Source organism: Prionailurus bengalensis, chromosome C1 (assembly GCF_016509475.1).
Source record: "Prionailurus bengalensis isolate Pbe53 chromosome C1, Fcat_Pben_1.1_paternal_pri, whole genome shotgun sequence".
NCBI classification, from domain to species: Eukaryota; Metazoa; Chordata; class Mammalia; order Carnivora; family Felidae; genus Prionailurus; species Prionailurus bengalensis.
In genome coordinates this window covers 182,720,859-182,745,747 of record NC_057345.1, presented here as the reverse complement: position 1 = coordinate 182,745,747, position 24,889 = coordinate 182,720,859, and positions in this window count along the sequence as shown.

Genomic DNA, 24,889 nt, shown 5'->3' with positions numbered 1-24,889 from the left:
TGTTTGAAGACAGTGGTTCAAGAAAAGTAAAACCACACCATCTTTGTATCCCACTGAGTTCAAGGGCTGTTCGATAGGGCTGTTTTACGTGCTTATAGAAGCCGAGGTTATGCTGTTGATTTCAGCTTTGCTTTGCTTTTCAAAATTTAACTGCAGTGTCAAAAATATTTTCCTATATTATTAAAAAGTCTCTCTCTATTATTTATGTGTGTTTATGTTTTGAGGTGGTTAGGAAATAAAGCCTAAACTTCCAGAGGAAAAGGGTAATCTTGCTTATCCTACTGCTAGTACTCAAAGAAGAGGAACTTGATCCCCACTCCAATTCTGAATTTAGCTCTTTAGGAAGAAGATGGGGAGAGAGAGGAAGAGAGCAGGAGAGAGAGAGAGAGAGAGAGAGAGAGAGAGATCTTATTAGTCCTAATACCTTTCATGTTAGCACACTAAAGTAAGATGTTTTGCATAACATAAAAGGAATTAAACACATTATTAAAACAATGTGATCTATTTTATACATTATATTCTCTTTAATTTCATATTCCTCTAATTTTACAATTAAATTTTTTTTAATGTTTATTTTTGAGAGGGAGAGAGAGATGGAGTGTGAGTGGGGGACGGGCAGATAGAGAGGGAGATACAGAATCTGAAGCAGGCTCCAGGCCCTGAGCTATCAGCACAGAGCCAGTCACAGGGCTTGAACCCACAAACCATGAGATCATGACCTGAGCCAGTCAGATGCTTAACTGACTGAGTGACCCAGGTGCCCCCCAATTTTACTATTTTAAATAAAGCTGTATATGAACATCTTTGTGTATTAACTTGTTCTTTATTTGGGATTATTTTCTCAGGATGGATTTCTAGAAATGTAACCAGAATAGAGAGAATACCTTTTTAAAATGCTGAATATATGGAACAAATTGCCTGTTAGAAAATTTGGCTATGAAAGAAAATTAAGACAACAAAAATCATGTTAAATCTCACCAGTCATAGAAGCATTACTACTATTTTTTCCCAATATTTTGCCTATGCTTAAATATTTTTAAAAGTAAGATTATGTACTCTACATGGAAAACCCAAAAGGGTTCACCAAAAACTGCTAGAATTGGTACACGAATTCAGCAAGTTTGCGGGATATAAAATTAATGTACAGAAAACAGTGGCATTTATATACACCAATAATGAAGCAGCAGAAAGAGAAAACAAAGAATCAGTCCCATTTACAATTGCACCGAAAAACATAAAATACCTGGGAATAAACTTAAGAGGTAAAAGGTATATACGCTAAAAAGTATAGAAAGTTTATGAAAGAAATTGAAGAAGACACAAAGAAATGGAAAAACATTCCATGCTCCTGGATTGGAAGAACACATATTATTAAAATGTTGATACTAACCAATGCAATCTACATATTCAAAGCAATCCCCATCCAGATAACACCAGTATTCTTCACAGAGCTAGAACAAATGATTCTAAAATTTGTATGGAACCAGAAAAGACCCCGAATAACCAAAGTAATATTGAAAAAGAAAACTGAAGCTGGAGGCATCACAATTCCGGACTTCAAGTTGTGTTACAGAGCTGTAATCATTAAGAAAGTATGGTACTTGCACAAAAACAGACACGTAGATCAATGGAACAGAATACAGAACCCAGAAATGGACTCACAAATGTATGGCCAACTAATCTTTGACAAAGCAGGAAAGAATATCCAATGGAAAAAAGATAGTCTCTTCAGCAAGTGGTGCTGGGAAAACTGGTCAGCAACATGTAGAAGAATGAACCTGGACCCCTTTCTTACACGATACACAAAAACAAACTCAAAATGGATGAAAGACCTAAACATAAGACAGGAAGCCATCAAACTCCTAGAGGAGAAAACAGGCAACAACCCCTTTGCCCTTGGATGCAGCAACTTCTTACTAGACAGGTCTCTGAAGGCAAGGGAAACAAAAGCAAAACTAAACTATCAGGACCTCATCAAGATAAAAAGCTTCTGCACAGCAAAGGTAACAATTAATAAAACTATAAGGCAGCTGATGGAATGGGAGAAGATATTTGCAAATGACATATCAGAAAAAGGGTCAGTATCCAAAATCTATAAAGAACTTATCAAACTCAACACCCGAAAAACAAATAATCCAGTGAAAAAATGGGCAAAAGACATGAACAAACACTTTTCCAAATAAGACATCCAGATGGCTAACAGACACGTGAAAAATGCTCAACATCACTCATCATCAGGGAAATACAAATCAAAACCATAACGAGATACCACCACACACCTGTCAGAATGGCTAAAATGAACAACTCAGGCAACAACAGATGTTGGTGAGGATGCAGAGAGAAAAACCCTTTTTGTTTGGTGGGGACGCAAACTGGTGCAGCAAGTCTGGAAAAAAGTATCGAAGATCCTCAAAAAATGAAAAATAGAACTACCCTAATATCCAGCAATTACACTACTAGGTATTTATCCAGAGGATACAAAAATGCTTTTTCAAAGGGCACATGCACCCCAACGTTTATAGCAGCACTATAAACAATAGCCAAGTTATGGAAAGAGCCCAAATGTCCATCAACTGCAGATGGATAAAGATGTAGTATATATACACAATGGAATATTACTCAGCGATCGGAAAGAATGAAATCTTGCCATCTGCAACAACATGAATGGAACAATAGTGTATTATGCTAAGCGAAATAAGTCATTCAAGGAGGTAAATATCATATGATTTCATTCACATGTGGAATTTAAGAAACAAAACAAATGAACATAGGAGAAGGGAAGGAAAAATAAGATGGAAAGAGGGGGGCAAACCATAGGAGACTCTTAAATGCAGAGAACAAACTGAGGGTTGCTGGTGGGGTGCTGGGTGGGGGGATGGGTGAAATGGATGATGCGCATCTAGGAGGGCACTTGTTGGGATGAACACTGGGTGTTATATAAGTGATGAATCACTAAATTCTACTGCTGAAATCATTATTACACTATATGTTAATTAACTTGGGTTTAAATAACATTAAAAAAATGAAAGAAAGAAAAAAGGAAAAAAAAGAAATTTGCAGTAAAAAAAAAATGAGATCATGATTGTTGCACTTGGGTGGTTTATTGAGTTAAGCATCCCAGTCTTGATTTTGGCTCTGGTCATGATCTTATGGTCATGAGATCAAGCCTCGTGTGGGGCTCTGTGCTGACAGTGAGAGCCTGCTTGGGATTCTCTCTCTTCCTCTCTCTCTGTCCCTCACATGCCTCACTTACTTGTGTGCGCTCTCTCTATCAAAATAAATAAACTTAAAAAAATTGAGATCGTGATATATAATAAGATCTGTGAACTGCTTATCCCAACCAATTTGGTATCATGAGAATTTTTCCATATTTAAATATTTTTGAAAATTTGATTATAAAGATGAATTAGTTTTTTACTGAATTGATTTACAAAAATTTAGTTTTTGTTTTCTTTATCATGGATGCTTAGACTGTTTTAACTGTTTTGGAATTATGAAATTGCATTGAACATCCATGAATAAAACTTTTTCACATGTATCTGTGATTTTAAATATTTTGCTAAATTGCTTTCAAGAAAGTACTCATCTTTCAGTACTACCAGCAAATTATAAGAGACATATATTTATATTCTTGTTTGTGTCCCAGTTGGCATTGAGAATTACCATGAAAGTTTTTGTAAGTTCCATGAGGAAAAACTGATATTTTAATTTTCATTTTGATTATTAATGAGGTTGAACTTTTCATTTAATGTTTATTAGCCATGTGTGTCTCCTCTTGTGTGTTCTCTGTTCATGTTTTTTGCTCATTTAGCTATTTGATGCATTTGCATTTTAAAAGAGGAACTCATTTACATGAATAAATCTCTAGGGAACCTATGTAGGAAATATTTTCTAAGCAGAGAGGGATCTTCTTTGCTCTATCTACTTTTTTTAGGAAAATGCAACAAAAATAAATATTGAGCATCTACTTCGTATAAGAAAGTGTGCACTGTATGAAATAGATTGAAAAAAATATCTGTCCCTCAAAGAGGAGGCTTGTATTATTTGAGTTTAAAATGGTTAGTCTGCAAGGCGCCTGTTGGTTTAGTCGGTTAATCCTCTGACTTCAGCTCAGGTCATGATCTTGTGGTTCATGAGTTCGAGCCCCGCCCCGGGCTCTGTGCTGACAGCTCAGAGACTGGAGCCTGCTTCTTCAGATTCTGTGTCTCCCTCTCTGTCTGCCCTTCTGCCATTCATGCTCTGTCTCTCTTTCTTAAAAATAAATAAACATTAACAAAATTTTTACATGGCCATTTAAAAAAAATAAATAAAATGACTAAGTCTGTTGCTTCTTAAAGGTCACTGATTTCTCATTAAGAAATCATAAAAACTAATCAGTATGCTAGAGAAAATATAAGCAATAGCAAAAATGAAAATAATTACTCAAAATATTATCACCTTAGTACATAACTTTTATACTTTTTGGATAGCCTCCTATTGCCTTTGCATTTTGACATAGTTTTAATCAGACTCCACGTAGTATTTTGTATCTTGTTCTTTTTACTTCACATTATAGCTTAACTTAGTCTTTTGTTATTAGAAGTCTTTATTCTAATGGTTGGATCTCCCCACAACTTATTTAATTATACTCATTTGGGGGCATTTAGATTTTTTCCCTTTTCTAATGGAATTTCTTTAGGTCTATTCTATGCTTATATTTCTTGGAAAGTTAACTTTTTTTCACTTACAAGTGTATGGTGGCCACAATTCTCAATTATTTGCATTTAACGCATGAATTTATTAGAAAAAAACTAATTAAAAAGACTTAGGGAGTGACAAAGCGTAATTTTTGGAAATCTTGCACTTACTGTTGGTGATTATTTTTTGGGTGGTTTCCTTGTGTACCCCAGATCGTACCCTGTGCTATGAGTGCACTGGAGAGAGCAGTAGACGTCAATGATAGAAGACCTTGCTCAAACTTCATATGATCTTGGCTAAATTGTGATTTTAGAGTCTCCATTTTTTCATCTATAGTGTATGGCTTCTAAAGCCTGACCACATGATATTGTTATGAGGATTCAGTAGAATAGCATTCAGTGTCTACTACAGTATGTGCTCCAAACTGGTTTAAGTTAATATTAGATTCTGCCCCCATCCCTGCTGCTCCATGCCCCCCCCCCCCACCCCATCTCATTTAATCCATCGTCTTCATTCTGGCTATCTGAGAGCTTGGCTTGGCTTAAGGGGTTAGATTTTTAATTTTTCTTTTTCACATTGTTGTATGAATAGGCTCTTAATCATGGCCTTAAGTTTTCTTGAAACCCCTAAAATATAGTAATTATTGATTTTCCATCAGTCTATTCTAAGGCAATTTGTGAATATAATTTCAGTTCAAAGAAATCTTTTTTTCTGTGGTTGACATTTGCCAGAGTATCTTACAAAGAACCAGGACCCTGAGTCACAGCTCATGAGTCTGCTGTTTTTTTCATAAATCCAGGCTCCTACCCCTCCTTTTTACTTCTTATAAACTTTATTCTCGATAGTCATGTCCTTGAAACTTGTCTTTCACATATTTTGCTTATCAAGTAATTAAGATTTTGACACATGTCGAACAGGATTACTCAAGATATTCTATCCTAATTCCATAGTAATAAAGTTACATTTTAGGAGGGTGAAATGAGATTCTGCAAGTGTACCTTCACACAATGCCTTTCATTCTCATGAGATAAATGATACGTGTATACATGTGCTTTCCTTATCAAAAGGCATCACTGAAATAAAATGGGAAATTCCTGTTCTGCAAAAGCTACTTTCTGTTTGGAACCCAAAGTTAAAGGGAAACTGAACTTTACTTTTATCTGTAGTAAATGTATCCTTTACTATATAGCATATATTTTACTGGACATGAACTATGTCATAATGTCAGAAGTTTGCCCATGAGCAGAATGAAAGAACATTATGCATATGCATTTCAAAAAGAAAAATCCATTTCTCCCAGGCTGTTTTGAAGAAGTAGAGATACTGTGTTTATTTTTTTTTTAAAAGAAAAGCCTGTTTCAATATAACTATTGTGTACCGTGTGCAGTTCATATTTTTCTGTTTTAGTGTGTTAGTATTAATATAGTGGTTGCAGAGGGAAAGTACACAATTCTATTGAGTTACCTAAATAACGTGTATAGGGTGGGATGAGAGGCAAAGGAAGGGCAGAGGTATAACGAGAGCAAAGCCTGGGTTGTGTTCCACAGTCGAACTACTTCACTTCAAATCGGTTCTCTGTTCTAACCTACTTGCTTGACCTTGAGCACACTATTTAAATTCTTTAAGCCTCCATTTCTTTACCTATAAAGTGGGATAATGATTATATTCACCACACACTGTTGCTGTGAAAATGAAACTACTTTGGTGGTAAAGGCTTTTGCAGTAGAGAGATATTCTTATTCTTAATGCATCTTAGATTTTACCAGAAAATAATTTCACCGAGAGTGGGTGTGGTCAGTAGTTGATAGCTTAGTAAATTCAAAGGAGTAACTAATGATTTGGGTATTATAATTTTTTCCCCATACTACCCATCGTATCCAAATTATGGGCAGGGATAAAACACAATACAAAACAAAATAAAATAGCTATTGAAAACGATATGTGTTTCACTAAGCTTTATGTGAAAACAATGATAGAAGAAGCAAATTTTAGGAAAAAAATATTCATAATTTTAGAGAATTATGCTGTCAGGAGTTGTCAGTATTCCTTAGTGCCTGCTTCTTTTGAACTAGCACTTTGGTACAGATCATTTATATCAGTCCTATTTTTTTCTTCAATGGGAAAGCACTGTATGAAACCACTTGAAGAAAGAAATGAACAAAATAAAAGTAAAGAGAAAATGGGAAAAGAAGGTGGAAATGAGAGAAGCAAGAACTGTCACTCGAACTTTCTAGTTCATAAATATTAATGTCAGCCATGTGCAGAATAAACATTCTGCTTGATATCTATGATATCTTTAAACATTTTCTTTTTAAAAAAAAATTTAATGTTTATTTATTATTGAGAGTCAGAGAGACAGGGAGACACAGAATCCGAAGCAGGCTTCAGGCTCTGAGCTATCAGCATAGAGCCCAACACTGGGCTCGAACTCACAAACCATGAGATCATGACCTGAGCTGAGGTCGGATGCTTAACCGACTGAGCCACCCAAGCACCCGTCTTTAAGCATTTTCAAGAAAGATGTCAAATCAGTTACTTGGAAACACTTTTTAAAAATTAAGCATTTTGAAATGAACATGCAGTGATACAAATGATAGTTAAGTGTAGTACCTGCATCAGTTGATGACTCCACATCACCCCTTTCTTTCTTAGCTATATATTTTTTCTATTAAACCATTATTTATATTTCAGTAGAGTTTCTAGTAATGTCTTTTTTCAGTTCCAGGATTCAATCCAGGGCATCAGATTGCATTTAATCTCCTTTGGTCTATGATAGTGTCTCAGTTTGTCTTTGCCTATTAGTTTCCTATTGCAGCTATAATAAATAACCACAAACTCAGTGGCTTAAAACAATGCAAATGTATTATCTTATAGTTCTGGAGGTTAGAAGTCAGAAAGTGGGGTTTACTGGGCTACAGTTAAGCTATACACATGGCTGTGTTGCTTTCTGGAGGTTCTAGGAGAGAATTCATTTTCTTGCCCTTTGCAGTTTCCAGAGGCTGCTCACATTGCTAGCTCTGTGTCTCTCTTTTATTTAAAAGTTTGAAAATTTTAAAATTGCTGTATATTTGACATATATGTTTCAGTTGTGTGACATAGTGATTCGACATCATGAAATTATATATACATTATGTACAGTATGGAATGCTCACTACAATTAAGTGTAGTTATTGTCACCATACAAAGCATTACAATATTATTGACTATTTGTAGCCTCCTTTTATTTTCAAAGCCAGCAAGGTCCAGGCATTCTCATAATGCCTCTTTCTCATTCTAACCCTTCTGTTTCCCAATTTCTCATTTAAAGATCCGCGTGATTATATATGAGGATCACCATGATAACCTAGGATAATCCCCTTAGTTTACAGTCAGCTGACTGGCAACCTTAATTCCATTTATGAACTTAATTGCCTATTACTTGGTAACATAACATGTTTATAGGTTCTGGAGATTAGGATATGGACATATCTGGTGGGCCATTATTTGCCTACTACAGCCTGTCCTCCTGCTCCCAAAGATTCATGTCTGTTCCGCATGCAAAATATATGCACCCCATCCCAAGGTTCTCAAGCATCAAGTCCAAAATCTCATTTCAATCTTAACAGCTCAAAAGTCCCAAGTCTCATCATCTAGATCATCTAAATCAACCATGAGTCATGCTCTGTGCATAATCCATCGGGGATACAATTTCTTTCAATCTGTGAATATGAAATTTAAGAAACAAATTATTTACTCCCCAAACACAATGGTGGGATAGGCATAGGATACCAGTAATAGCTGTTTGGTTCAAAAGAAGAGAAAATAGAAGAAAACGCGAAGCCATAGTGTATTGTAACCTTTAAAAATTTGTTTTTTCCTGCTTCCTCAATATGTCTACAAATAGGTTGTAAACGCCTTGCCTAGGTGATCAAGTGCATCAGTTTGGTAAGGCTGGCTCCCACCAGAAGTTCCCTTCTTGCCCTCCACTGACTATGACCTAGTGACATTCAAATGCACCAGTGAAATCCCCTAATGCTTTTTTTTTCTTGCATTCCCCACCTTGACCCCCAGTAAAGGAACTTGCTCACATGGCCTTGCTCTCTCTTGGCTCCCCACCTGCTTGGATGAGCTTGTTTCCTTGGTGGTCCTTCCCATGTCGTCCTTCTCTCAGAATGCAGTGACTCTCTCTGGAACCTAAAAGTATAATACACTTTTCCTTAGGCTTTCCCCTGTCTCCTCTCATGGCCACACCTGACTAACCATCTTATAAAAGAATATGAAACACACAGGTCCCAAGCAATTTCACAATCCCTTGAAGCTCTCCGTTCTGCCCTCTGGGTTTAACACTCCATCCTTGGAGGCATCCTTCCTTTTTCATAAAAGGTAGCTCATGCTTGCAGCTGAGTAGTTTTATCAATCTGTTTCTTGCCTGCAGAACTTTGGGAATCTGACAGCCTTCTTGCATTTTGCTTTCTCTCTTTTAGTCCTAACTTGCAGCATTTCTACTGGTATGACATTCTCAAGAACCTAACAACATCATGATTTTAGGCCAGTGAGTACCATGACAGATGTCTGACCTACAGGGCTGTGAGAAAATAAAATTGTGTTGTTTGAAGCCACTAAGTTTGCGGTAATTCATTAGTATAGCAGTAGAAAACTATTACAATTGGATTTGGCAGTATGGAGGTCATTGGTGATATTGACAAAAGCTGTTTCAGGGAAATGAGAAATGGAAGCCTGTTTAGAAGAGATTTGAAAGAGAAGGGGAGATAAACAATTGGAGAGAGGGCATATAGACCACATTTGAGTTTTTTCCCATATTCTACACTTTCTTACCTCCACTTTAGCTCATTGTCTGTCTTGACTAGCTTGTTCCTTCTATCGTAATTCAACCCCATTTTTATGGTTATTCCTATTATTAAACTTTCCTTACTTTCTTAGTCTGGATTCTTTCTACTTAGAATTCCTACCTGGACATTGACTACATTATGTAATGTAATCTCCCCTTACTGAACTCCTTTGCATGTTCAGGACTGAGCGGTGTGCTTAGTTGAAATAGATGTCAATAAATGCTTATCGAATTAGTAATTATTTGGGGGGCTCTTATACATTGATAAATTAAACAGTTATAAAATATACCCCATTAGTCTCTGAAGTTTATTACTTCTATCCTTTAGGTACAGTTCAGTAGTTAGGCTTCTATTCAAATATTTGGTAAGGTAAGCAGAAAGGTTAACCAACAGAACAAATACCCATCAAATTTCAATCAAATTCTAGCTTCAGTACATAAAATCTGTTTACATAGGTGAAAGCTCTTTCCCAGGGAAATATTTGTAGATCATTATCCTAAGTTTCAAAAGTAAATTTTCAAGTAAGTCCTAGGTTATGGTTTTCCTTGGAAATAAGAAAAAAAAGCATATTTATAAAACTGAATATGAAGCTATTTAAATTTCAGGAAACAGGGTACTAGGAAATGCTATAAACATTTGAAACCTTCAGCATACCTGCATTGAAAGCTTAAATACACACAGCCATAGGAGCTAGAAACTTCAACCAATTACAATAATCAGGAAGCAAAATGTACCCAAATAAACAGAACACATGATTTAAGTTTTAAGGTGTTACAGAATTTTACTTCCTTGAACTTAATTTACTTGTAAACTTTTTCACTTATTCCTATAAATTCTCTATACTTCCTCTCAGCAATCCACCCCTTCAGTAGACAAAATATCCTGTGGCTTCAGAAACCACATTGTTCAGATAATTTTTTTCTGCTCACTCACCATGCACCAATTCCCACACTTTGTCTTTTTATTATCTGATAGGCACTGAAATTTGCTTTGAGCAAGCAGCTTCATTTTACATAATTAGAGTCTTTCATCTTGCAGTTACACCCATTTGAAACAATCTAGAACAAGGAAGAAAACAAGTGGTGTTTCTGAATAGCCAGGAAACACTTTCACAAAGACCAGATTCTACAACCCATAGAAATGAGTCTTTGGAAAGTGTCTTAGGCCCTCACCAAAGTCTGCTTGCTTTCACATATCTGTTTATCAGTGCATCCTGAGAACATGAATGATGTCATAAAACAATAACTAATATTCATGATGCGGTGATCTTGAGGTAGGCAAACTTGTGTTTCATAAATTAGAATAAATTGGAACAGGAAGTGGGCAGTTCATCACTGGAAGAGTTCCATCCAAAACAGATGGAATAGGAAAAGTTTGAGCACTCAAGAAATTGCCTTCATCAGTTTACAAAATACATTTTTGTGGAACATGTCATTCCAGATTATACATGACAAAATTTCAACGGATACACCAGCAATACCTTGTGATTTTTTTCTTTACATTTGTAATTAAAAGTGTTTGTACATTAGTTTGAAGATAGCTAAAGAAATCCTAGGGCATCACAAAACCTGTTGGGGTTCACATGACGCGAGGGCTATGGAAAGAAAATCTGGCTAATGAGTCTCTGAATCCAGATCACTTGGGTTCAAATCATTACTCTGCCACTGATGAATTTGTGAACTTTGTCAAACTATGTAACCGTACTCTGCTTCAGAAACTGTCTAATCCAACTTTTACCCACTGTAGGAATCTCTTCTCAAATTCCCTGACAACCATTTAACGTCTATATGAAAAATTCATGGAAAGGAACTAACTCTTTTAGGAGTCTTTCTTTCATGGCATGGTTCTGCTGATTTCATCCATTCACCTTAGAGTACTTTTTGGAGCAATAGAGAATAAAAATACCCACCGTTTATGGAGTACTGACAATGTTCCAGATAATGCACTACACACCTTGTATGTATTATTGATAATCCTTAAAATAACCTTACAGAATTGATATTTTAACTTTCTTCTAGAGATTAAAAAACTGAGGCATAGAGGGCCAAAGATCTTTTCTGAGGTCATACAATGAATATGTTTAAAAATGGTGAAGTATTCTTATCAGTAATGGTCCTTTAAAATATTTGAAAGTATATACTAGTTTTCTATAGGCTCTGTCTTTCTTTTAAAAAAATTTTTTTTCAATGTTTTTTATTTATTTTTGGGACAGAGAGAGACAGAGCATGAACGGGGGAGGGGCAGAGAGAGAGGGAGACACAGAATCGGAAACAGGCTCCAAGCCATCAGCCCAGAGCCTGATGCGGGGCTCGAACTCACGGACCACGAGATCGTGACCTGGCTGAAGTTGGACGCCCAACCGACTGCGCCACCCAGGCGCCCCAGGCTCTGTCTTTCTTAAAGCAAGCAATTCCTCAGCTGTTCTTTATATGATATGAGCAGTGCATTTTCTGTTACCTTTCCATGAATGTTTAGAAAAATTTTTAATGTTGGTATTAAGTGTGTTATCTAGGTATGAATACTGTTGTCTAGATACTGCTTATGCTGACTTAGATACTACTCCATTACACGGCCTGAAACATTTTGTTTTGTAGCTGTATCAAAATGTTGAGTAACTTTCAACTAGAGATCAACTAAGTTTTTTCCTCCTTAATAAAAATGCTACCAAACTTCATCTCTCTTGTACACATGCAGGGTTTTGTTCATTAGTTTTTTTTTATTCATAGCATGTCTGTTAATTTCATTTTATGGGTTTCATCTCAGTGTTCTGCCTTGTCAAGATCATTTTGAATCTTAATCCTGTCATCTAACACATTAGCACTGCCTTTCAACTTAGTGTTATTTGCAAATTTGATAACCATCCTTTCCATGCCTTCATCCAGGCTGCTGTTAAAAATATTTAACAGGAAAGGGGAAAAGATATAATTGTATAGCATGCTACCAGAGACATTTTATTATTTTTTTCAGAGGCATTTTAATTAATGATGCTCTGTCTAAATAAATAATGGTCAAGCGATAAAAAAAAAATAATGCAGCTTTGTTTATATAGTACTTAATAGTTTCAAAACCCTATGTTATCACAATCTATTCCAGTTATAACTACCTAACTGGGTAGACAGAGATACTAGATTCAAGGACAACAGGAGAACGGGGAGAAGTGAGTACCTATGTTTGCTGGGATTTTAGGGGCTTTGGAAAGACAGCTTCTTCTCTGTAAGTTCCTCCTCATTCAATTCATTGCCATCATGAATTGAAAGGAACTTTATTCTTGTGACTTAAGTACAATAGGAGTTTGTGTATTATTAAAAATGCCAATCTTTTGTGTTTTTCTTCCACCATAGTGCTTCTCACCATACTGTATATTTTATTTATTCTTTATTTTCTATTCCACTAGAAGGTAGTCTTATAGGATGGAATTTTTTTCTTCGTGTTTTGCTCACTGCTATTACCTGGCACCTAGAACACATAGTAGATGCTTATAATAGATTCTTAAAACCTTATAAATAAATGAATAAAAAAATCCTTAAGGTTTATAAATCGGTCAAGTTTTCATAAATTTGTTTTAGGTCCTGAAGAACAAACTTTAGTAGTTTCATCTGCATCAAGGCAGTGAGTATCTATAGACCAGACAAGTGTGAGCTCTTTGCTACTGAACTCTGCCCTCACGCCTTGTGTCCTCTGTCACCCTTCCTACTCCTCTGACCCGAAATATTGGGGGCAGGTGCTTCCCCCATGTTCTCCAAGTTTCCTAACACTTTCTTCATGTGGTCCAGGTCTAAGTCTGGCTCTGCACTGGAGTCCCAATTCAAGTTTTTCTTCAAATGACCAGTATAGTCTTACAGATTTTGTGAAATGAAAACCATTCACTTGAGATGGAAGTCCCAGATACTGAAAGCTTGCTTTCAGTTCTCATTACTGCTTATTTGCATTCTTTGTTGATTACATTCCTTAACAGGGGCACACATCTCATTTACTTAGTATCCCAATGTGTAGCTTGCCTGCAGCTTCACCACAGATGCTTTAAGCTCAGGCCAAAATGAAGGTGCCTTAAGGTCTGGGCTCAGTTGGGTCTAACCAAGCCCTTGTCCCTCTCAGAATCTGCCCTGCCTTGGGGAGCCTGGGTGGCTCAGTTAGTTAAGCATTTTGACTTGGGCTCAGGTCATAATCTCAGAGTTCCGCGTGGGGCCCTGCTGACAGCTCAGAGCCTGGAGCCTGCTTTGGATTCTGTGTCTCCCTCTCTCTCTGCCCCTCCCCCGCTCCCTCCCTCCTTCCCTCCCTCTCTCTCTCAAAAATAAATATTAAAACAAATTAAAAAAAAAAAGAATCTGCCCTGTCTTGTATTCTTCTCCAGTGATCCCAAGGTATTGCAGACAGAGACACTAGGAGGGAATGTGACATTGCTGATAGCTGAAGGATAAGAAACCTAAAAGCCAACTGTGCCTACCATGTGGGTTTGCACAGAAGGCCTCTACTTTTATTATTACTGAAATAGTTTGTATATGTACCCCATCAGATATAATGAGGAGATAAAATACATGCAAAACACACATTTTTTTTCTTTTTTTAGGCTGGAGAGAGAAGTGACCTAATTATTGTTTTTAACTACTTGACGGATTGTGTCCATCTGTTTTTCTCCTCCACCAGGAATAGAACTAGAGGAAGCAGGCTTAATCTGTAGCCTGAGCCCTGTAGTTTAAACATAAAGGAGAATTTCCTGACAGTGAGTAGTGGATTATGGAATTTTTTTCTTATGAGATTTAGAGTTCCATCTGGTTGGGGTATGTTTGATGCAGTTGTCTCTGAAAGTGGCAGAGGTACGTGTATATGTAGGTTAAATGAACTCTCAGAGATGCTTATTACTAAGAATTTATGATTACTTACAAAAAAGAACTATAATAGCTTCATGCTTTCCTAATATTTTTAATCTAGATAATATGACTTTTTAATTGGTTGGGGGAGTACATTTAAAAATAACTTCAAACATGAGTGTTCAGCCACTTCTAGAGTGTGGGAGGGCAGATCTTTGAATTTTGAAAAGATTGAACATGGTTTACTAAAATGTATTTCTGGGCTTGCCCTAGATGAAATTGTTATTTATTCAGTTATGTTTTATTTTCTAAAATTGAGTTTGAATGTGGAATGAATATATTTTTCATGTGAAAGTATTTGAATTAGACAATCAATAGTAGCAACCTAATGCCCATCATACTTGCCCAGGCATATAAAAAAAGCTTTATAGACCTTGTATTTAATTACAGTTACTCAACTAGTTTAATGATAGGTAATGGTAATAGAAATAAAAACAACCCAGTGACTGAATTATACAATATGGTTATCTGAAACAATAATATAGTTAGAGAATAACTGAAGTAGAAATAATGACAACAGATAAGGAAGAAAGAATCTTGGTAGAAAATATAAAATATTGAAGACTGATAATTAGGGCCACCTGGGTGGCTCAGTTGGTTAAGCGTCTGACTCTCGATTTTGGTTCAGGTCATGATCTCACAGTTTTGTGAGTTGGAGCCCCACATGGGGCTCTGTGCTGCCGATGTGGACCCTGCTTGGGATTCTCTGTCTTCCTCTCTCTCTGCCCCTCCTCTGCTCACACTGTCTCTGTGTCTCTCAAAATAAGTAAATACTGGGGCGCCTGGGTGGCGCAGTCGGTTAAGCGTCCGACATCAGCCAGGTCATGATCTCGCGGTCCGTGAGTTCGAGCCCCGCGTCAGGCTCTGGGCTGATGGCTCGGAGCCTGGAGCCTGTTTCCGATTCTGTGTCTCCCTCTCTCTCTGCCCCTCCCCCGTTCATGCTCTGTCTCTCTCTGTCCCAAAAATAAATAAAAAACGTTGAAAAAAAAATTAAAAAAAAATAAGTAAATACTTATTTATTAAAAAAACCAAACAAAAGACATAATTAAAGAAGAAATTTTATGATACTAGGGGAAATACTGATACACTGATAGTAGGGGAAATACTTTTTTTTTCTGTTTTTTTTTTAATTTTAATTCCAGTGTAGTTAACATACAATATTATATTAGTTTCAGATATATCATATAGAGATTTAAAAATTCCATATATTGGGGCGCCTGGGTGGCGCAGTCGGTTAAGCATCCGACTTCAGCCAGGTCACGATCTCACGGTCCGTGGGTTTGAGCCCCGCGTCGGTCTCTGGGCTGATGGCTCAGAGCCTGGAGCCTGTTTCGGATTCTGTGTCTCCCTCTCTCTCTGCCCCTCCCCCGTTCATGCTCTGTCTCTCTCTGTCCCAAAAATAAATAAAAAATGTTGAAAAAAAAATTCCATATATTACTCAGTGATACTCTTAATCCCCTTCACCTATTTTACCCATCCTACTTACTGCCCTTCTTATAACCATCTGTTTGTTCTCTGTAGTTTAGAGTCTGTTTTTTGTTTTTTGTTTTATTTTTTTGGTTTGTCTCTTTTGCCTCCCTTGTCTGTTTTGTTTCTTAAATTCCATGTATGAGTGAAATCATATGGTATTTGTCTTTCTCTGACTGACTTATTTCACACAGCACTATGCTTTCTAGATCCATCCATCTTGTGCAAATGGCAAGATTTCATTCTTTTTTATGGTTGAATAATATTCCCTTGTGTGTGTGTGTGTGTGTGTGTGTGTGTGTGTGTGTGTGTACACCACATCTGTATCCATTCCTCTATTTATGGACACTTGGGCTGCCTTCATAGTTTGGCTATTGTAATTAATTCTGCAATAAACAAAGGGGTGCATATATTCTTTCTTTCTTTCTTTTTTCTCTTTTTCCCTTTCTTTCTTTCTTTCTTTCTTTCTTTCTTTCTTTCTTTCTTTCTTTCTTTTCTATTTCTTTCTTCTCAAGTTAGTTAACATACAGTGTAGTCTTGGCTTCAGGAGTAGAATCCAGTGATTCATCACTTACATATAACACCTGGTGCTCATCCCAATAAGTGCCCTCCTTAATGCCCATCACCAACTTTCCCTACTCCCCCCAAACCCTCAGTTTGTTCTCTGTATTTAAGAGTCTCTTATGGTTTGCCTCCCTCTCTGTTTTTATCTTATTTTTCTTTCCTTTCCCCTATGATCATCTAAGTTTCTCAAATTCCACATATGAGTGAAATCATGTGATTTCTGTCTTTCTCTGACTGAGTTATGTCCCTTAGCATAATATCCTCCAGTTCCATATACTTTGTTGCAAATGGCAAGATTTCATTCTTTTTCATTGCCAAGTAATATTCCATCATATACCACATCTTCTTAATCCTTTCATCAGTTGATGGACATTTGGGCTCTTTCCTTAATTTGGCTATTATTAATAGCACTGGTAAACATTAGGATGCATGTTCCCCTTCGAATCAGCACTCCTGTTAAATTCCTAGTATTGCAATTGCTGGGTCTTAGGGTAATTCTATTTTTAGTTTTTGAGGAACCTCCATACTGGACATACATATTGTCCAGAGTGGCTGCACAAATTTGCATTTCCACCAACAGTGCAAGAGTCTATCTTTTTCTCCATATCCTCACCAACATCTGTTGTTTCCTGAATTGTTAATTTTAGTCACTCTTACAGGTATGATGTGATAGCTCATTGTTGTTTTGATTTGCATTTGCCTGTCGATGAGTGATGTCAGGCATCTCTTTAATGTGTCCATTGGCCACCTGATAACCACTTTTAACCGCACTGAGAAATCTGTCTGCCTTTCAAGTTAGAAAGTGATTGCTGGGGCATCTGGGTGGCTCAGTCAGTTAAGCATTCGACTTCAGCTCAGGTCATGATCTCATTGATCATGGGTTTGAGCCCCGTGTCGGGCTCTGTGCTGACAGCTCAGAGCCAGGAGCCCACTTTGGATTCTGTGTCTCCCTTTCTCTCTCTGCCCTCCGCTGATCACACTCTCTCTCTCTCTAAAATTAATAAAAATTAAAAAAAAGATGATTACTCTATTTACTTACTTGATTCTATTTGAAAATCGATTGTACAAATGGAAAAAGAATAGCTTAATTTATACCGATAGTGTTTTAATGTTTTAATTAACAAATTTTAATTAACAAATTTTGAAAGAACACCAACATGATACTAAGGAGACCATGTCAGGTGCTGGCATTTTATAGTAACTTAGACAATGCGAATTACTCTTCAGGTTGGATTATTCTTAATATACAAAAGAATGCAAAAGTCTGTTTAGACATATCTGGAAGAAGTCACAGTGTTAGAGATTTTACATGATATTTCTCCTTCTTCCTAGCTTTGTTTTAAAAAGAGGAAATGATTCAGAAATCTGTCAGTCAGGCCATGTAGAATATACCAATATCTTCCTGCAGAATAGAAATTAAAGTTTGAGAAGTCTCTTAGGTACTATGTAAATGCAAAGAAATGTCTTAGAGTTCCACAATTCCAGGCAGCACTGGTGAGTAGTAGGTAGAAGTCATAACGCCTCAGTGACTGAAGTTCATGTCACTGTGGGAATTATATTACTTTTGCTTTCCTTTTCCGAAAGTCTTCTGCCTATTTGCTGAGTATTCTCTCCATCGTTTCTCAGATCCCAATATAATTATACCTAGCCTATGTTTTACTTTACTCAATATGAATAGGACTTTATTCAATGTCTTGGATAGGTCTATATATTTCCCACCATAACTCTTGTCTTTTTTTTCAGTACAAGTAGAAAATTAAGAGTATGTGGCATGTACTTTGGAACAGGACATTCTGGATTTATATGAGATAAGAAAATTTTAGAGCTAACATTGTAGGGGGTCCTGCCTCATGTGTTTGAAAATGAGTGATTTGGGTGAGGGACTCACATGGAGAAGTCACCCTGTATCATTGAAAAAATAATCATATTAGGTCATATTTAAATATGTTAACAAAGTAGATTTTAGCTTTAAAAATGAGAATGAACTCTTAGTTACAAGATCCATTATTACATAAACTCAAAACTGGGGGAAATTTTTTTACTTTAGTAAAAAAGATTTTAGTACCTTTCAGGGCACTGTTAGTTGTTCATCTTAGAAAATTTATTTTTCTCTTTTTCCTAGGCACATGATCACACAATTAGAAACTATATTACCCAGCCTCCTTTGCAACAAATGCCATATGACAAAGTTTCCTGACAGGTAATATGAGGGGAAGTGATATGTGCAACTTTGCCCTCATTTACTTGCTCTGGGCTTACGCCGTGTCTGGAACACAGACATACTCAAGACCCAGCTTGACCATGCTGTGGAAGACTATGCCTTAGGGTATGACAGAACAAAAGTAAAAGGAACATAGTCGCTTGATAACTGAATGGAATGAAACCCTTCTACCAAGGTGGCCACTTACTTTGGAAGATATGTGAGAGAGAAATAAAGGCTTACTTTTTTTTTTAATGTTTATTTATTTATTTTGAGAGAGAGAGTATGAGCAGAGTAGGAGTAAAGAGAGAGGGGAGGGAGAGAATCCCAAGCAGGCTTCACACTGTTAGCGCAGAACTTGATGCAGCGCTTGAACTCATGAACTGTGAGATTATGACCTTAGCTGAAATCAAGTTAGATGCTCAACCGACTGAGCCACCCAGGCAACCTGAGGCCTACTTTTTAATTTTAATTTTTTTATTACTTGTATTTTAAGGGGAGAATCTGGCTTTATAATTTTTTTCTTTTATTGATATATTTTCAGTTTTGATGTGGCTTCTTCTCTACACTTAGTTGTGGAAAGTCTGTTGGTCATTTTCTGAGTTATTTACACTAATGTGGCTGTCATCCAGATCTATCCATGGGACAAGGTGAGCTTAGGATTCTAGTCTGCTATCTTCCCTGGGAGTTCTAAGGCCTACTTTTTTTAACCTGTTGTTTTTAGTACAGAAGCTTATTTGTTACCTAATTTGTATTTTTTAAGCCTTTAAAACTTTTAATCATGAAAAATTTCAAACATACAGACAAATTGAAAGAATAGAATAAACATCATCAATCCACCATGCATATTTAATAGTTATTAACATTTCTTCATGTTTGCTTCATTCATCTCTTTTTTGGTTGAACCATTTTATTTAATTATTTATTTATTTATTCTTTTCAGATTTTATTTAAATTCTAGCTAGTTAATATATAGTGCAATATTGGTTTCAGGAGTAGAATTCAGTGATTCATCACTTACAACACCCAGTGCTCATCATAATTGGTGCCCTCCTTAATGCCCACCACCCATCTAGCCCATCCCCCAGTGACCTCCCTCCATCAACCCTCATAAGAGTCTCTTACGGTGTGTTTCCCTCTCTTTTCCCCTTCCCATATGTACATCAGTTTTGTTTTTTAAATTCCACCTATGAGTGAAATCATATGGTATTTGTCTTTCTCTGATTTATTTTGCTTAGCATAATACACTCTAACTTCATTTGCGTTGTTGCAAATGACAAGATATCATTCTTTTTAGTGGCTGAGTAATATTCTGTTGTTTATTTATATCACATCTTCTTCATTCATTCATCACTCAGTGGAAATTTGGGTTCTTTCCATAGTTTGGCTATTGTTAATATGTTATCTAACTTGTAATACCTTACAGACAAATATTTAAACCAAGAAAAAATATGGTGAGATGTTAGTTTTGATGGTAAGATGAGGATTAACAAGAAATGCTTTAAGTTATACTCATGTTTATGTTTTTATTACTTTACTCCTTTCTCCTTTCTATTCACTGTCCCTAGGAGACTGGCCTGTATGGATTATGGAAACAGATTTTTTTTTTTGCCCTCTGCTTTCTGGGTGGGTTTTGGCAAACGATCAGAGGTAGGTGAATGAGATGAAGGTATATACTTCTCTTATTGCCTCCATGTAAGGGTGCCTTGGGATGTTTTCATTACTGTAACTGAAGGTAGCTCTTCTTTCAAGGCACCCTCCTCTACATGAGTCTCTTCCTTTTACAGTAATTGCTCCCTCTCCTGTCCCATTGAAATTAATAAACCTAGGTTATAGAACCATCCTTTGTGGTTCTCCTCACCCTGTCAACACCTTTATGAATAGTCACTTTGTAATTAAATTCTCTCTGAATTATCTGGAGTGTTCCATCTGTTTCCTGTTGGGAACCTAACTAAAACACTATTTATGTATCATTCTTCTTAAGTTTAATGTTACCTGAATGTTAGGAAATTATTCTATGAGCAACCTGAAATAGCTTTATTTTTATGAAGACATAAATTGAAAATAAATTGGCCAGAAACTACACAATTATGTTCTAGGTAGCTAAATCTATATAATAACAATTATATTATAGTGAGAACCTGACTTAGAGTCTTTTTTCCTTACTTCTGAAAGTCTACTAAAATTACAGAATAGTTGGAGTAAAGCAACCAAACAAAAGCAAAGACTGCTAGAGAATAGGATTTAAATTAGTCTGTTCTAGGAAGTGATAGCTCATGCCCCTTAATGGCTCATGGAAGCTGGCAGTAGAAACAGTATCCTCAGGGAAATGGTTATATATTATGGTCCTCAAATGCTGTGGAACAACAAACAGTTGCATCGTGGGTTTTAACAACCATTGACATTAGATTAGTAAAAATCCTTTCATTTTGATATGAGAGTAACCCAGTTAGACAATTAGATTGTTAACTAGGTTTTTTTTTTAAATTATATTTATTTTTATTTTGAGAGAGAGAGAGTACATGTACATGAGTGGAGGAGGGGCAGAGAGAGAGGGAGAGAGAGAGAGAATCCCGAGCAGGCTCCACACTGTCAGCACAGAGCCGGTCATGGGGCTTGATCTCATGAACTATGAAATCATGACCTGAGCTGAAATCACGAGTTGGATGCTTAACCGACTGAGCCACTCAGGCGCCCCTAGATTGTTAACTAGGTTTAACAAAAGGTGATTCCTTTGCTTACATAACTAAGGATCAATATTCAAGACATCATGGGTCTAGAGATTGCTTCTTCCTGATTTCTTCTTTTTGTTTGTTCTGTATATTGACCACATTCTGAGGCAGGCTTTTTTTCTCTATGTGAAGAAAGGTGGCTGGCTGCTGATAGTCTTAAGCAAATATGGGTATTTATAGCATGTGATCCCATGGGCATAGAGCCCATCTCATTTTCAGAGGTGATATATCACATCTCATGGGGGACTCTGACTGGCTTCACCTGGCTGAAGTTCCCAGTTCTCATCTGTTGTTCATGGGGGATGTCATAGTTTGAGTGACTAGCTTGGTTGGCCACAAGACTAGTCTAGTTCATGTTACCAGTTCTGTGACCAAGAAAGATCATGTACTGTGATTGATGGCCCCCTAGAATTATGAAATTGAGGAAGAGTCGGCATCTTGATGTCAACTGTTTTTTTTTAAATTTTTTTTAATGTTTATTTATTTTTGAGACACAGACAGACAGACCATGAATGAGGGAGGGTCAGAGAGAGAGGGAGACACAGAATCCGAAGCAGGCTCCAGGCTCTGAGCTGTCAGTACAGAGCCGGACGTGGGGCTCGAACCCACGAACCGTGAGATCATGCCCTGAGCCGAAGTTGGAGGCTCAACCGACTGAGCCACCCAGGCGCCCCTTGTTGTCACCTGTTTTAAAAAAAGTTATTTAATGGGTGCCTGGGTGACTCACTTGGTTGAGTGGCCAACTCTTGATTTCAGCTCAGGTCATGGTCCCAGGGTCATGGGATCAAGCCCTCCCTGTGTCAGGCTCTGCACTGAGCATGGAGCCTGCTTAGGATTATCTCATTCTCTCCCTCTGCCCCTCTCACCTCCTCATTCTCGCTCTTTCTCTCTCTGAAATAAAAAAAAATAAAATAAAACCTAAAAAATTAAGATAAGTCACTCAAGAAATGAGGTTGAATGTTTTCACATATTTGGTAGAGAAGTTCATGTTTTTGGACACCTACTTCCAGTAATGGCAGACTTGGTAATTTCAACTAACTTTGGCTCTCAAGAAAATGAAAATATGAAATAAAATATTTAAAAATGACCTGTTAAAGCATCAAGTAACTAATAAGTTAGAGAAATATTTCTGAAACAAAATCCCAGAAAAATAAGGATTCAGAGAAGCAAGAGCAGCACTTGATACTAGTTTTACTCAAAGAACATTTGCTTCTCTTAGAATCTAGAAGTGGGATTGCTGGGTCGTATCATAATTCTAGCTTGAAGTTTTTGAGGCACTCCCATACTGTTTCCCATAGCAGCTGAATCATTTTACATTCTCACCAACAGTGCATGTAGGTTTCATTCCAGGCTTCTCTTTCTAATGCATTTTTATTATTCTCTAAAAAACCGTAATGTTATAAAATTGTTGAAAAACCTCAACTTCTAATGACTTTTCCCCCTCTTTTCTCCTGTGAACCATGAATCTAACAGGAACCTCAACTCAGACTTAACTGTAGCAAAATTAAAATCATTGTGTACACACACACTGACATGCTGCATGGATTAATAGTGGGTACAGGGACGGTTCTCTCAAAGCAAAAATAAGTTACTATTATAAGAAAGGGCAGATGATTGATGGGACGCAAAATCAACCAAATCTTACTATACTGTTTAGAGAGATTTTCTTTCTTCTTCACTGTCTTAAGAACTTACCCTTTCCAAAAATTTGAAGATGAAAATGAATAACATTTTCCATACGTAAAAGATTAAAAAAAAATTAAACTGCATTAGAGGCTACACCTGACTATGGTGATGTAGAATGGGCTTGTGCAAAATTTGCCTTCTCACGTTCCGTTATTATTTGACAATGGAAAGAATACAAGATAACCCTTACACCAAATTCTACTTAATAGAGAATGATGCCATAGTAACAGCACAATATAGAGTATCCAGACTTAAAAGTTTTTACTAGACCAGTATAACTCCGAAGGGTGTTAAAAATCGATCTCTTTCATCTCTTTCAAGAAAATACTGAAAGGAGTTCAACTTTCATATACTTAAGGTAAGGAGAGAGTAGAGCAAATTATAGTCCCAAAGCTTCTGTTCTCCTCCTCTGTAATAACCATTGAAAAAGGGAACAGCTGGAATTTTTAAGGGACATCTTTTTTCCCAGTGTTGAATTTTGTAAAATGAAGCAATTAAGTGAGTTGGTTAATTCTAACTCCTTAAAAATTTGTGATTAGTTATCCATTTTCTAATATGCAAAATATCTAATACTTTGTCTATCTATACACAGAAGTAAAGAGCTACAAATCCTGTTCTTCACCTAAGAAAAGGGCTATTTGTCAACAACAAACTTGACTTTTTTCTTTGGAGGAGTTTTGAAATATCAGTAACTTTTGTGGTAGGTACCCCATGATCCTAAACCTGTTGATGGTTTAAAATTCTTAAGAACAGGTTTAGGAATTTTGGTCTTACTAGTTATTTCAAAATTGATATAAAAGATAAGTAAATTATGATAAAATTGTATTACTCAAAGTGTCTGAAAGCAGTATTGAGAGTTCCTCTGAAATTTTAAATAAGTGAGGTGGCTTAATGTTTCAGCTAAATGAAGGATTATCACACTTGTGGGCTTATTTCCAGCACATTTCTAGAGGACAAGCTGTAGAACAGAAAAGAATGTGGTGGATAACTCAGAAGTGAAACCGAAGATGTAAAGATGGAATGGTGTTGAAACTTCTATTTTTACTCCACATGAAAACTGCACATCTGTGAGCCAGTTTTCTAGAGATTAATAGACTAGAGCTGTTAACCTTGAGCTGTCCAAGGAGGAACAGGATGGGGTTATTACTCAGTGAATGAAAGAAAACAAAGTCATAAGTACTAATTCAAAATGAGGTGAAAAGTTCAACATTTTCTCTGGAGGAGTTTTCACCGGAATATCTGAGAAAATCTGAAAAAAAAAGTCTTTCCCTAAACTTTTGAGGGACAGTGGTGAGAATATTTGGGATGGAGAAGGAGGAAAAATGGGCCCGGCTGTCCTGCACACACAAGATTTAGCTAACTACAGTGAATTGTTTTTTATGAGGCTTCCTTTGAATGGATTAGTACATGAAGGATCAGTGAACATTCTTTCATAATTTGCCTTTGCCTCTTTTAGAAAAAAAGTGGAAGGCTGATTGGGAGTTTTGATATAGCATTTTTTTAAAATAAAAAATTGTGAGAATGTCATAACTTTCCATAACTTTGTATGTTTCTTGGCTTAATAGATCTCTCATTTTATTTCTGAGATTCAAATAAAATAAAAATGACCAACATAAAAATAGATTGCTATTTTTTTCATTTAGAAATTATTTATTCACAGAAAGACAAAACAGTTAAAAAAATCTCTAATGAAGAATTCAGATGATGTTTTTCAAGAAAAGGTTGTATATTATTGTGTTACCCACATACAATGATTTCCTCACAGGATGAGCACAGTATTTAACACAAACAATTGCACTGCTTTTCCTCAACCCATAAATTTATATTGTGGACCCACAAGAGGTACTGAGCACTGTGTGGAAGGTC